General features: G+C 39.4%; 1 pseudogene; it reads left to right on the forward strand.

The window, feature by feature from the left end:
• The first annotated feature begins 7,487 nt into the window (after nt 1-7,487).
• On the forward strand, nt 7,488-10,004 carry LOC147823644 (geranylgeranyl transferase type-2 subunit beta pseudogene; annotated as a pseudogene).
• Nucleotides 10,005-11,165: the final 1,161 nt, after the last annotated feature.

The raw sequence follows: 11,165 nt of genomic DNA on the forward strand, positions 1-11,165 counted from the left end.
GAGGCCATTAACATTGATGGTTATAATTGATAGATACAGACTCATCCCTGTCATGATGTTTTACTGTTGCTGGCTCTTTTATTTTTTATTCCCCCCCCCCCCATTTCTCTTTAGTTTCTTGCCTTGCCTGGTGGCTTCCCTCCATTGGGCCTCATGAAGTTGTGACCTTCATTGTCTTATTCTAGGATATTGTTTAGCATTGTTTTGAGTGCTGGTTTGGCGTTCATGAAATTTCTTAGGTGTTGTTTGTCGTGGAAGTATCTAACTTCCCCATGGATTTTGAAAGATAATTTTGCAGGATACAACAGTCTAGGTTGGAAGTTATTTTCTTTTAGGGCCTGAAATACTTCAGGATCTCCTTGACTTGAGGGTTTGTGTTGAGAAGTCTGCTGTGATTCTGATGAGCTTTCCTTTGTAGGTGATTTTTTTCTTTTCTCTTTAACTGCTTGTAGGATTTTGTTCTTCTGTTGGGTTTCTGGGATCTTGATTATTATATGTCTAGGTGTAGACTTATTTTTTATTGTGGCTAGTTAGAGTTCTATATGCCTCACTTATCTGTATGTCCAATTCTCTGCCTCTGTCTGGGAAGTTTTCCACTATTACTGCTGTGAACAGTTTTTTTTATGTCTATTGTACTTTCTCCTGTTTTTTCATGGACTCCTATCAGTCTTATGTTATTCTTCTTTGCATCATCTAGCAGCTGCTGGATTGATTTCTCATGGTCCCTTACTATTTTTTTTTTAATTTTTCTTCCTTATCTTTTATTAGTTAAATAATTAAAATTGCAGTTTTTATTCTGTACATAAGTGGTATTCAATTTGGGTTTTGGAAAGTTAAATAATTTCTTCCACACATCCCTATTTGATAATTCTAGATAACCACACTATCCTATATTTATAAGCAACATTTTTCATAAATAATTATGTAGTCAGTTTTCTGCAATATTTGCCTTGTAGTTTGTTTTGTATTTCAGAGTGGATGTATATTTTTGACAGAGTTTCTAAGTAAAAGCTCTCCAATATTTCTTCCAATGGTTTTTAAAGTAGATAATTTCTCATGGTGAGAACCTTCATGTGATGGTGAGCAAGTGTTCATTTTGAACTTTGTTTTATACATGACACCAATTATCTGGTCCAGTGTGCGTGCTCACCTTTTCCAAGCATGTTGTTTGAGTAAAGAAATGATCATTATTTTGCAAGAAATCATTTCCTCAGAGTAATGATTTGATAGTCCTCAAAAATATTTAACCACCTATCAGCTATTAAGTTGTTACCCATTCACACATATTCTTAATGATGACTGGAGATCTAGAAGTTCTTGCAAGTGAAATTTTCCAATATTGTTTAAAGAGAAATTATGAATGGAAGTTTGCAACATTCATTACAGATAGAAATTTTCCAGTCATATTTTCTACTGTGCCTTAAGCTGATATATATGGTTGAAGTATTCTATAAATGTTAGATTCTAGAGTGAAATATCAGAAGCATTATTTGTCAGACAAATATCTGAGATGTTGCATCATGACATGAAATATATAATTACCTTCCCTAAGTCCTTAGTTATGTTGATTGAGGAGCACATCAACTGAAGAATTTTCCACATCATTAACTAAGGTCGTGTGTTTGCTCAGTTCCAAATTTTGCAGGTAACACCGAGGTAGATTTTATTCATTTTATTTATATTTTCACACAACAGGGGAGATTATGTGATGCCAGCATTCATTGTTCTCTTTTCTGAGCAGTCTGTCACAACAACAAAGGTCAGAATGTTGGTAGAATTTTTTTTCATGCAGGAGAGATTCTTATCTCTATGGTGAGTTTATCTGCATTATAAGATTTTTCCATCAGGTATAAGATTGGCCTAAGGCTTTTCCACTCAGATGACATTTATGTATTTTCTTTGCTATGTGTACTGTCTCATCATTGTTATGAGTAGATGACTGTTCCCCACACATATGTTCTCAGTATGATTTTTGTGCTGTGAGTTTTCTCTAATGCCCACTAAGTTTAGAAGAATACATGAAGACTTTTCTAATTAGAGGACATACGATTGGTTTGTCTACTGTGTTCTCTAATGAGTATTAAATCTAAACCATTGATTGAAGTCTTTCCCACACATAGGATACTCACATGTTTTCTTTGAGTTCTCTCAGGAAGACTAATTAACTCAATTTAACTGAACGTTTTCCAAAAAAAGAGAATGTTCATAATTTCTCTCTAGGTTGTGTTTTCTCATGTTTCCTAAGGCTAGATGATTGAGTGAAGGCTTTCTCACACAGTTGATATTTATATGGTTTCTCTCCAGTGTGTGTTCTCTCATGTTTACTAAGGTGACTGGATTGAGTGAAGGCTTTCCCACACAGATGACATGCGTATGGTTTCTCTCCTCTGTGTGTTCATTCATGCTGTTTAAGGTTAGATAAATCAACGAAGGCTTTCCCACACAGATAATATTCATATGGTTTCTCTCCTGTGCGTGTTCTTTTATGCTGTAGAAGGGCAGATGATTGAGTGAAGGCTTTCATTCCCACACAGATGACATTCATATGGTTTCTCTCCTGTGTGTGTTCTTTTGTGCTGTAGAAAGGCAGATGATTGAGTGAAGGCCTTCCCACACAGATGACATTCATATGGTTTCTCTCCTGTGTGTGTTCTCTTATGTACACTAAGGTTATTTGATTTTGTGAAAGCTTTCCCACACAAATGACACCTATATGGTTTTTCTCCTGTGTGTGTGTTCACTTATGACTTCTAAGGTTAGATGAATAAGAGAAGGCTTTCCCACACAGATGACATTCGTATGGTTTCTCTCCTGTGTGTGTTCACTTATGATTTTTAAGGATAGATGAATCAGTGAAGGCTTTCTCACATAGATGACCCTCATATGGTTTCTCTCCTGTGTGTGTTTGATTATGCCTTCTGAATTTAGATGAATGATTAAAAGCTTTCCCACACTGCTGACATTCGTACTGTTTCTCATGTGTCTGTGTTCTCTCATGCTGATAAAGCTTAGGAAATTGATTGAAAGTTTTTCTACACATGCAACCTTCATATGGCTTCTCTACTATGTTAGTTTTAGTGTGACCTCTAAGCTCAGCACAACTTGTAAAGCCTTTACCGCATTGATGACACTTGTTTGAATGTATTCCAGATTCAGTCAATTTGTTTCTTCTATGCAGGGATTCATGGCTGTAGGTTTTACAACACAGATGATTTTCACAGGTTTTTTTCTGAATATTTTTCCATTCCATTACCTTGATGGTGGATGTGTCATTTCATCCAATAGGCTGAGTCCTTATCCTTTCTAGTATTTTTTGAGCACCCTTTCTTTCTGGACTCTGAAGTTGGGGAATAACTCTTCCTTGCACAATAGACAGCATTTCTTTCTCCACTGAAAGAAAATTTAGATCTGATTCACAGAGCTGGTATCCAAGGGATAGGAGATGATTAATGTTCTCCACCATCACATCTCTGTACAGCTTTCTCTGAGATGTGTCCAGTAGGGCCCATTCATCTGGGGTGAATTTTATGGTCACATCTTCAATGGTCAGTGATTCCTGCAGATGCAGTGCCATTCACAGAGTTGTCAGTTGCCTTCCAGCACAGATTCTCTCACAGGCTGTCTAAGAACTAAGCATTGGATCAAGAGCCAAGGTTGCAGACAGTGAAGCCCTCTAGTTTCTCAGGAGCTTTCACAGGCAAGCAGCAAGTCACTGTTCTCCCAAAGTGGCAAGCACTGCAGTTCCTCCTTCCTGGGAAGGAAGTCCCTTACTATTTTTAAGAAATCTCTGTTTTCATGGTCACTAGCTGCAATCCTGTCCTCTATATCTGATATTCTATCTTCACATTCCCTTAATCTGCTGTGAATACTTTCAATGGAGTTTTTCATGTCCTGGATATCTGTTTGAATCTGTTTCATGGATTCCATTTCTTTCTTATGTTGGGCAATCATGGTTTCCATTTCTTATGTTGGGCATTCATGCTTCCAGCATGGTTCTGAGCTCATCTATTTTTTTTTATCTGTTTCTGTTCTAGAGCCACTAATGATGTCTTTCACTCTGCTCAGCATCTCTGTAGTTATATAGGAAATTATTTCTGTTTTGAATTTTTCTAGAGCCTCATTTATCTGTTTTGTTGCTTCCTGTGCTATCAGTTCAGGGTGTCCAGGTGGTTGATTATATTTTTCCACCTCATTTCCCCCAGAATTTGCCTTTTGCAGGGTGGAAGTCTGAGTTTGTGCCTTGCTTAAATGTCTTCTCATTTTTGTTTTTGATACTGTCCTTGGTTTAATTCCTGGGTTGATACTTCGAAATTGCTTATTGTAAGTATCTTTGTTGCTTGTATTTAGAACTCTTGTGGAATGATTGTTTTTCAGAGGTATCTACCAGATATAGCTGGTATTTAGGTTTTGATTCTCTAATGACTCTGAGGCTATCTCATTTTCATCATACCAGGAAGGCAATCACAACATCTTAGCCCAAATGATACAATCAGCAACACCATAGCATCAAGCACAGCTTAGAAAATGACAATTTGTGGTTATTAATCTATCACCTTTAACTGTGTGGATTAAATCAAAATCGAGGACCAGCTGGACATATGTTTATAATGAATAAACTCTTCAATATAGCAACTTTACCCTTTGGGATGGGGAGTTAGAAGGAGTTGGGGAGGGAGGGATAGACAGGTAGAAGGATAGGGAAAGGTTAGCAGTGAGGCCAAAAGACACAGGAAGATCACACAAACTCTAAGAAACTATTGAAGGCAAGAGGAAAAGGCAGAATGAAAGAACAAAGACAAGAACAGAACAACCTAACAGCAATAGGGAGGCTAGAAACTGTATTTACTTTCCTTTAAAACTAATGATAATCAAGAGAAGGAAAATGAAAAAAAAGAAAAATAAAGAAGAAATCCAAATTAGGTCCAGAACAGGAACAAAAAGGGAGATGAAGAACAATGTGGGGCAGCAAGAGAATGAGTGAGAGAAAGTAAAGAGAAAAGAAAGAAAAAAAAGAAGAGAAAAATTAAAATTTGCAAAGAGTAGAAAAAATAAAAATTATAAATTAAAAATAAGAGAAAAAAATAAAAATTTTTGCAAATAACAAAAAATAAAACTGAAGGGCCTCCTTCAGGGTATGTCTCTGCTTTCACAATAGACAATGTGGGCAGCCATGTGCAGATATAAATCAATGAGTCTCAGCAAGCCGGTAGCAGACCCATGAGATTCAGGCAAATTTCTGGCTGCTAGTCCCAAGTTGAGCTCCCTGTCCTCCCGCACAGTTGAACTCTGCAAGGTTCTACTGCAGGCTTCAGCTGCTCTTCCCCTGAAGATAGTCCAGGTTCCAGTGGGAAGTGATGATTCCTCCAACTTACCAAGTACAGTGGTCTGGTGAGCCTTTATTGCAGAGATTCTCTTCACTTTTCCAGTGGGCTTCAGTTTTCATTGAGGAGCCTGAGAGAGGCCCTCTTTCTGTTGTTCACTTCTGCTCTATCTTCTGGAGCTCAGGACAATGGCCTTTATGACCCCCTGTGCCTCTGTAGTGTGGAACCAGGTAGCAGTGCAGCCAGGAAGCCAGAGGTGGGGGGAGGGGGTAAGCTGGTCACTGTGGGCTGGGCGTAGGGACGGAGTGGGGGCTCCATACTGCCGGGGTCCTCACCATGTGCCAGCTGGTCGCTGTCATTACCATCTTTTTTATCCTCACCTGCACAGAAACAGCTGGACAGTTCTGGAGAAAACTCCACAAGTGTGCAGACAAACCTTGCTGTAAATGCATAATAATGAATCTCATGAAGGTCCTCCAGCCAGCCTGGCCATCTCAGTCACTTCTCTTCAATCCTTCTTTGCAGGATCCCCACTCTCCAAAATGACTATGGTTATCTTTTCCCATCTGTTCAAAGCCCCAACACACATGTCCGACCTCTTTCTGGCCCCTCATTCTTCTGTCTCCTCTGCTCTCAACAGATATTTGACTGCATAATTCACTGAAAGAAAGGTGGAAACTTTATACAAACCTTTCCCCTCCAAGTCATGTAACCCTTCAATTAAAACTGCATCCTCTGCAGCAAGACTGATGGGGGAAAGCCAGTACTCAGCCCTCTCTACCTCACCTCCCATTCTCTTCTCACCCTTTCTAATCAGACTTCTGTCCTCACTCTGCTTCAACTGCTTTCCCACGCCGTCTCCTGTGAGTCCTTGGTGCAAATCCAGTGACCATCTCTCTCTGGCTCAGCTCACTTGACCTCTCAGCAGCATTTGACCTGGGTACCACTTCCTGCTTCTGGAAACTTATGTCCCTCTGCCTCTGATTGCTTCCCACCTCACTGAATGTTCCTTCTCTATCCTTGCTGGTGCTTTCTCTACTATATCTTTTCTACATGTCTACATGTCCCTGTTACTCATTTATTAACAGTAAATATGCATAATTTCACTCTCTGCTTCCAGTTATTCATGGTCCAAATGATCTGAAAATATCAAATAGGAAATTCCAGAAATAAACAATTCATAGAAGTTTTAAGCTACATGCCATACTAACTTTTAATTATTCTGCTCTGTCTTGCTGAGGACAAAAATCATCTTTTTGTGCAGGGTATCAACACTGCAAATGTTACTTGCTCAGTAGTCACTTGATAGCTAACTGCATTGTCAGATTTACAATGAGGAGTTCTGGGAGTTTATGTTCAAGTATCTCTATTGTGCTTAATATAGCTATTTTAGTATTTTATTGTTATTTGTTGTTAATCCCTTGTGGTGACTAACTCAGAAATTAAACTATCATATATTCAAGTTTGTATATAGAAAAAAACACAATATACACAGAATTCAGTATTACTTTTAGTTTAGGATATACATTGCAGTTCATGGAAAGTATCCCTCATGAATAAGTGAGAACATTGTATTTATCTCTTTCACAAAAACATCACTTTCAATGGAACAGATTTTTCCACTTTCAAACATACTGTAATGGCTAATGGTGAGCTCACTTGTCTAGCACGTGTGAGCCTCTGCTCTCTGTTCCATCCCCAGCATTTTCCACAGAGAAAGAGAGAGGGAGGGCGACTGGGGGGGGGGCGGGACAGGAGAGGAGAAGGGCAGGAGAAGAGAGGAAGGGGAGGAGGGAAAGGAGAGGGAGAGAAAGAGAAAGAGACAGAGAGAGAGAATGGATCTGACCTGAATCCAAATACCTGCCACTTCCTATCTATATTTCTTTAGGTAAGCTACTTTATCTCATGAGAACCCTATTATTTGATCTATAAAATTGTATAATACTTACCTATAAGATCATTGTAATAATTCTGATATTTATTAAGTACTAGCACTTCAGAAGGATTTAATTTAAAAACCTAGTATTTCCCCTTTTTAAATTAATCTTCAGAAAGTGATAAACTTTGCGTATGTCCTGATCCTTCCAGGTCTCTTCATATCCCAACATCATCTACCATTGGGGTTATTTGTCAGGATTCCAGCAGCTCTCCCAGAGTCCCGCCTACAGTGGTTTTCAAATGAGCTTTTGAACCTCCTGTGCCCCAGTTTAAAATTCAGAAACTTTGGGCCAGGGATTTAGCTCAGTGGTTCTGCCGCCTGCCTCTCAAGCACAAGGACCAGAGTTTGATCCCCGGTACCAAAAAATTAAAAATAAATTAAAAAATGAAAACATAAAATTCAGAAACTTTTCCATAAACTTCAGGTAAATTCTAAGTCCCATTGTCTTGAGGATTTGCACCTGGGTCTGGCTCTGCTCCCTCCAATTTCATTTCTTTGATGTATGTCATAGAGAACATGGCACTGCTATCAGTGTCTTCACCAGCCTACCCTTCCCTGTTCCCTCTGGAACAAAGAATATGCTGTTTTTTCAGCTGCCATTTGTCCCTATTTTCTCCCACCTGGCTCATTTGACTACAGCTCAGCATTCAGGTGTCACCTAGAACATACTAAACAGGTTTATCACTTCTGCTAAATTTCCCATAAACACTGTGCTTTCCATTCTGTAGAACTCTCCAGTTGGAAATTTGTTTTCAATTAGCCATGACTTCCTTCTAATAAATGCTAAGAGGGAGAGGAAGATATTTGCCTATTACTCACCACACCCTGAGGTCCTAGCACAGTGCCTGCCCAGCAGATAGAGGTTAGCAGAGAAACCCAGCTATTTCATTGAAGGACAGCCACAGCCAAGACAGCTACTGTGAGGATACTGTTGAAAGCAAATTAAGAGGTCAAAAGCCAGGACACCTTGCAGAAAGTGTTTTTGATCTTGAAACATACTCTCTCAGTCATTGAACTATAATTATCCCCTTTACAGAGATATTCTCAACGTTAAAACTGTTTTTTGGTGATTTCCCCGGATGTGGCCCCTCCTCTGCTCCCTGCCTTTGGCCACATTGCTTCCTCTACCCAAACACAGCTCACTCACCCCCAGCCCCCTGCAGTCCCTGCCCAGCTTGCACATTTTAAGGCCAAAATTGGCCTCACTGTGCTCCCTGATGACCGCTTTCCTGCCTGCGCACTCTGTGTTGTCTTAGAATTCCCTGCACCAGCACAAGTGGTCCCCAAGGTGCTCCGTGTTTGTTTGGTGAGTGGATCCAGGATTGATAAACTGTGATTTTCTGTTGAGGATTTGTGCTCTGAGGATTAAGACTAATTTTTATAGCAGTGTGCTAGAGTCCTGTACCTATCTTAAATCTCCTTGGTGTATCTATTCAGACATGATAGTTATTCCATTGGTGATGATCACAACAGACCTATCAGGTACAAGGAATACAGTCATGGCAGAGAGATTAATAAGAGGGCCTACTAGACTAGTAGGAGAAAGAAACAGGCCACCAACTAAATGCAACGGAGATTTCCTGCAAATGCTATTTGCAGTACACAGGAAGAAATATTTTCTGTTGATTTGAACCTTATCAAAGTAGCAGGGATCTGAGGCAGTGTAGGTGAGGGAAGGATAGTAAGCTGAAGCAACATCAAAAGTGAAGACATTCGCTTTTTTTGACTCTCCAACATGGGCACCCTAGAGAAGGATGTTACTCTCAAGTCCGATGCACCTGACACCCTTTTATCGGAGAAACATGTGGATTATATTGCATCCTATGGATCGAAGAAAGGTGATTATGAGTACTGCATGTCTGAGTACTTGAGAATGAGTGGCATCTATTGGGATTTGACAGTGATGGATCTCATGGGACAACTTGATTGCATGAATAGAGAAGAAATTCTGACATTTATTAAGTCCTGCCAACATGAGTTTGGTGGAATAAGTGCTAGCATTGGGCATGATCCTCATCTTTTGTATACTCTCAGTGCTGTCCAGATTCTTACTCTGTATGATAGTATTAATGTTATTAATGTAAATAAAGTTGTGGAATATGTGCAAAGTCTACAGAAAGAACATGATTCCTTTGCTGGAGACATGTGGGGAGAAATTGATTCAAGATTCACTTTTTGTGCGGTGGCAACTGTGGCTCTGTTGGGGAAGCTTGATGCTATTAATGTGGAAAGGGCAATCGAATTTGTCTTATCCTGTATGAACTTTGATGGTGGATATGGCTCCAGACCAGGTTCTCAATCTCATGCTGGACAGGATTCCTGGCTATTACTAGTCAGTTACATCAAGTAAATTCTGATTTACTTGGTTGATGCCTTTGTGAACGACAGTTACCCTCAGGTGGACTGAATGGAAGACCAGAGAAGTTGCCAGATGTTTGCTATTCATGGTGGGTTTTGGCATCCCTAAAGATAATTGGAAGGCTTCATTGGGTTGATAGAGACAAACTATGCAGTTTTATTTTAGCATGTAAGATGAAGAAACTGGAGGTTTTGCAGACAGGCCAGGAGATATGGTGGATCCTTTTCATACATTATTTGGCATTGCTGGATTGACAATTCTGGGAGAAGAACAAATTAAACCCATTAGTCCTGTTTTTTGCGTGCCTGAAGAAGTGCTTCAGAGAGTGAATGTTCAGCCTGAACTAGTGAGCTAGATTCATTGGACAGAAAAGCGTAGTATAGTTTCTGCCATCTCAACATTTCTGTATTTGAAGTGGTTAATGAACCTAAAAATGTCTACTGTTCATATTTTGTATATCGTGTTAAATTAATTCTAATAAACTATATAATTATACATATTGAAAAAAGTGAAGACACTCAAGAGAATGAATATACAGCAAATGTAAAAAAGAGAAGAGCAAGTTCTACTCTGTACTTGGAGGTGAAATCCAGAGCAGGGTCTTACTGTCTGTGTGCTATTTATTAGGTTCAGGAATCAAGAAACAGATTTCAAATAGTCACTTCTGCTTTCTTCTAGAGACTATGACATGTTTTGGCACTATGATACAAATACAAAATTTTACTGACATTTCTCCTCTATTGCCATTTCTTCACCTTTTTCATTGCCCTTGTTGGCTTAAACCTTTTTTGTTTTCATTTGATTTTGATATGGGATCTCACAACATTGCACGGGCTGGTCTGTATTTCATGTGAACAATGATCCTCCCACCTCAGCCTCTCAGGAGCTGGGACTAGAGGCATGAGCCAGCTTCTCTTGTAAATGTAAAAAATTCTTCTGTGGGTTAGATTTGCATGGGAGCAGAGATAGATATGTGACTCCAGCCCAGACCTTTGACACTAGTTCCACAGTAGATTATTTTGCATATCACAAATGGTGGCAAATCTTTGTCTTTTAAGAATGTACCAGTTTGGCTGGGATCTCATCTTATTAAAAAGCTTCTGCACTGCAAAAGAAACCACCAACAAAGCTAACAGACAACCTACAATGAGGGAAAATATTTTAGCAGCTGTACCTCAGACAAAGGACTACTATCTACAATATATAAAGAACTGAAAAAAAATCAGACCCCCCCAAATTCAAAGACCCAGTTCAAAAATTGGCATCTGAAATGAACACATATTTCTCAGAACAAGAAGTAAAAGCAGCAAATAAATATATGAAAAAAAATGTTCAATATCACTGGTTATTCGAGAGATACAGATCGAAAACAACAGTGAGATTCCACCTCACCCCAGAAAGAATGGCTGCTATCAAGAAATCAATCAATAACAAATGCTGGCCTGGGTGTGGGGAGAAAGGAACCATTCGCCATTGCTGGTGGGAGTGCAGGCTGGTGCAACCACTGTGGAAATCAGTATGGCGATACCTCAAAGAACTAGGACCA

This window comes from Heterocephalus glaber, unplaced genomic scaffold, assembly GCF_053883595.1.
Source record: "Heterocephalus glaber isolate CG9 unplaced genomic scaffold, H.glaber_assembly_v1.0 deba00001571, whole genome shotgun sequence".
NCBI classification, from domain to species: domain Eukaryota; kingdom Metazoa; phylum Chordata; class Mammalia; order Rodentia; family Bathyergidae; genus Heterocephalus; species Heterocephalus glaber.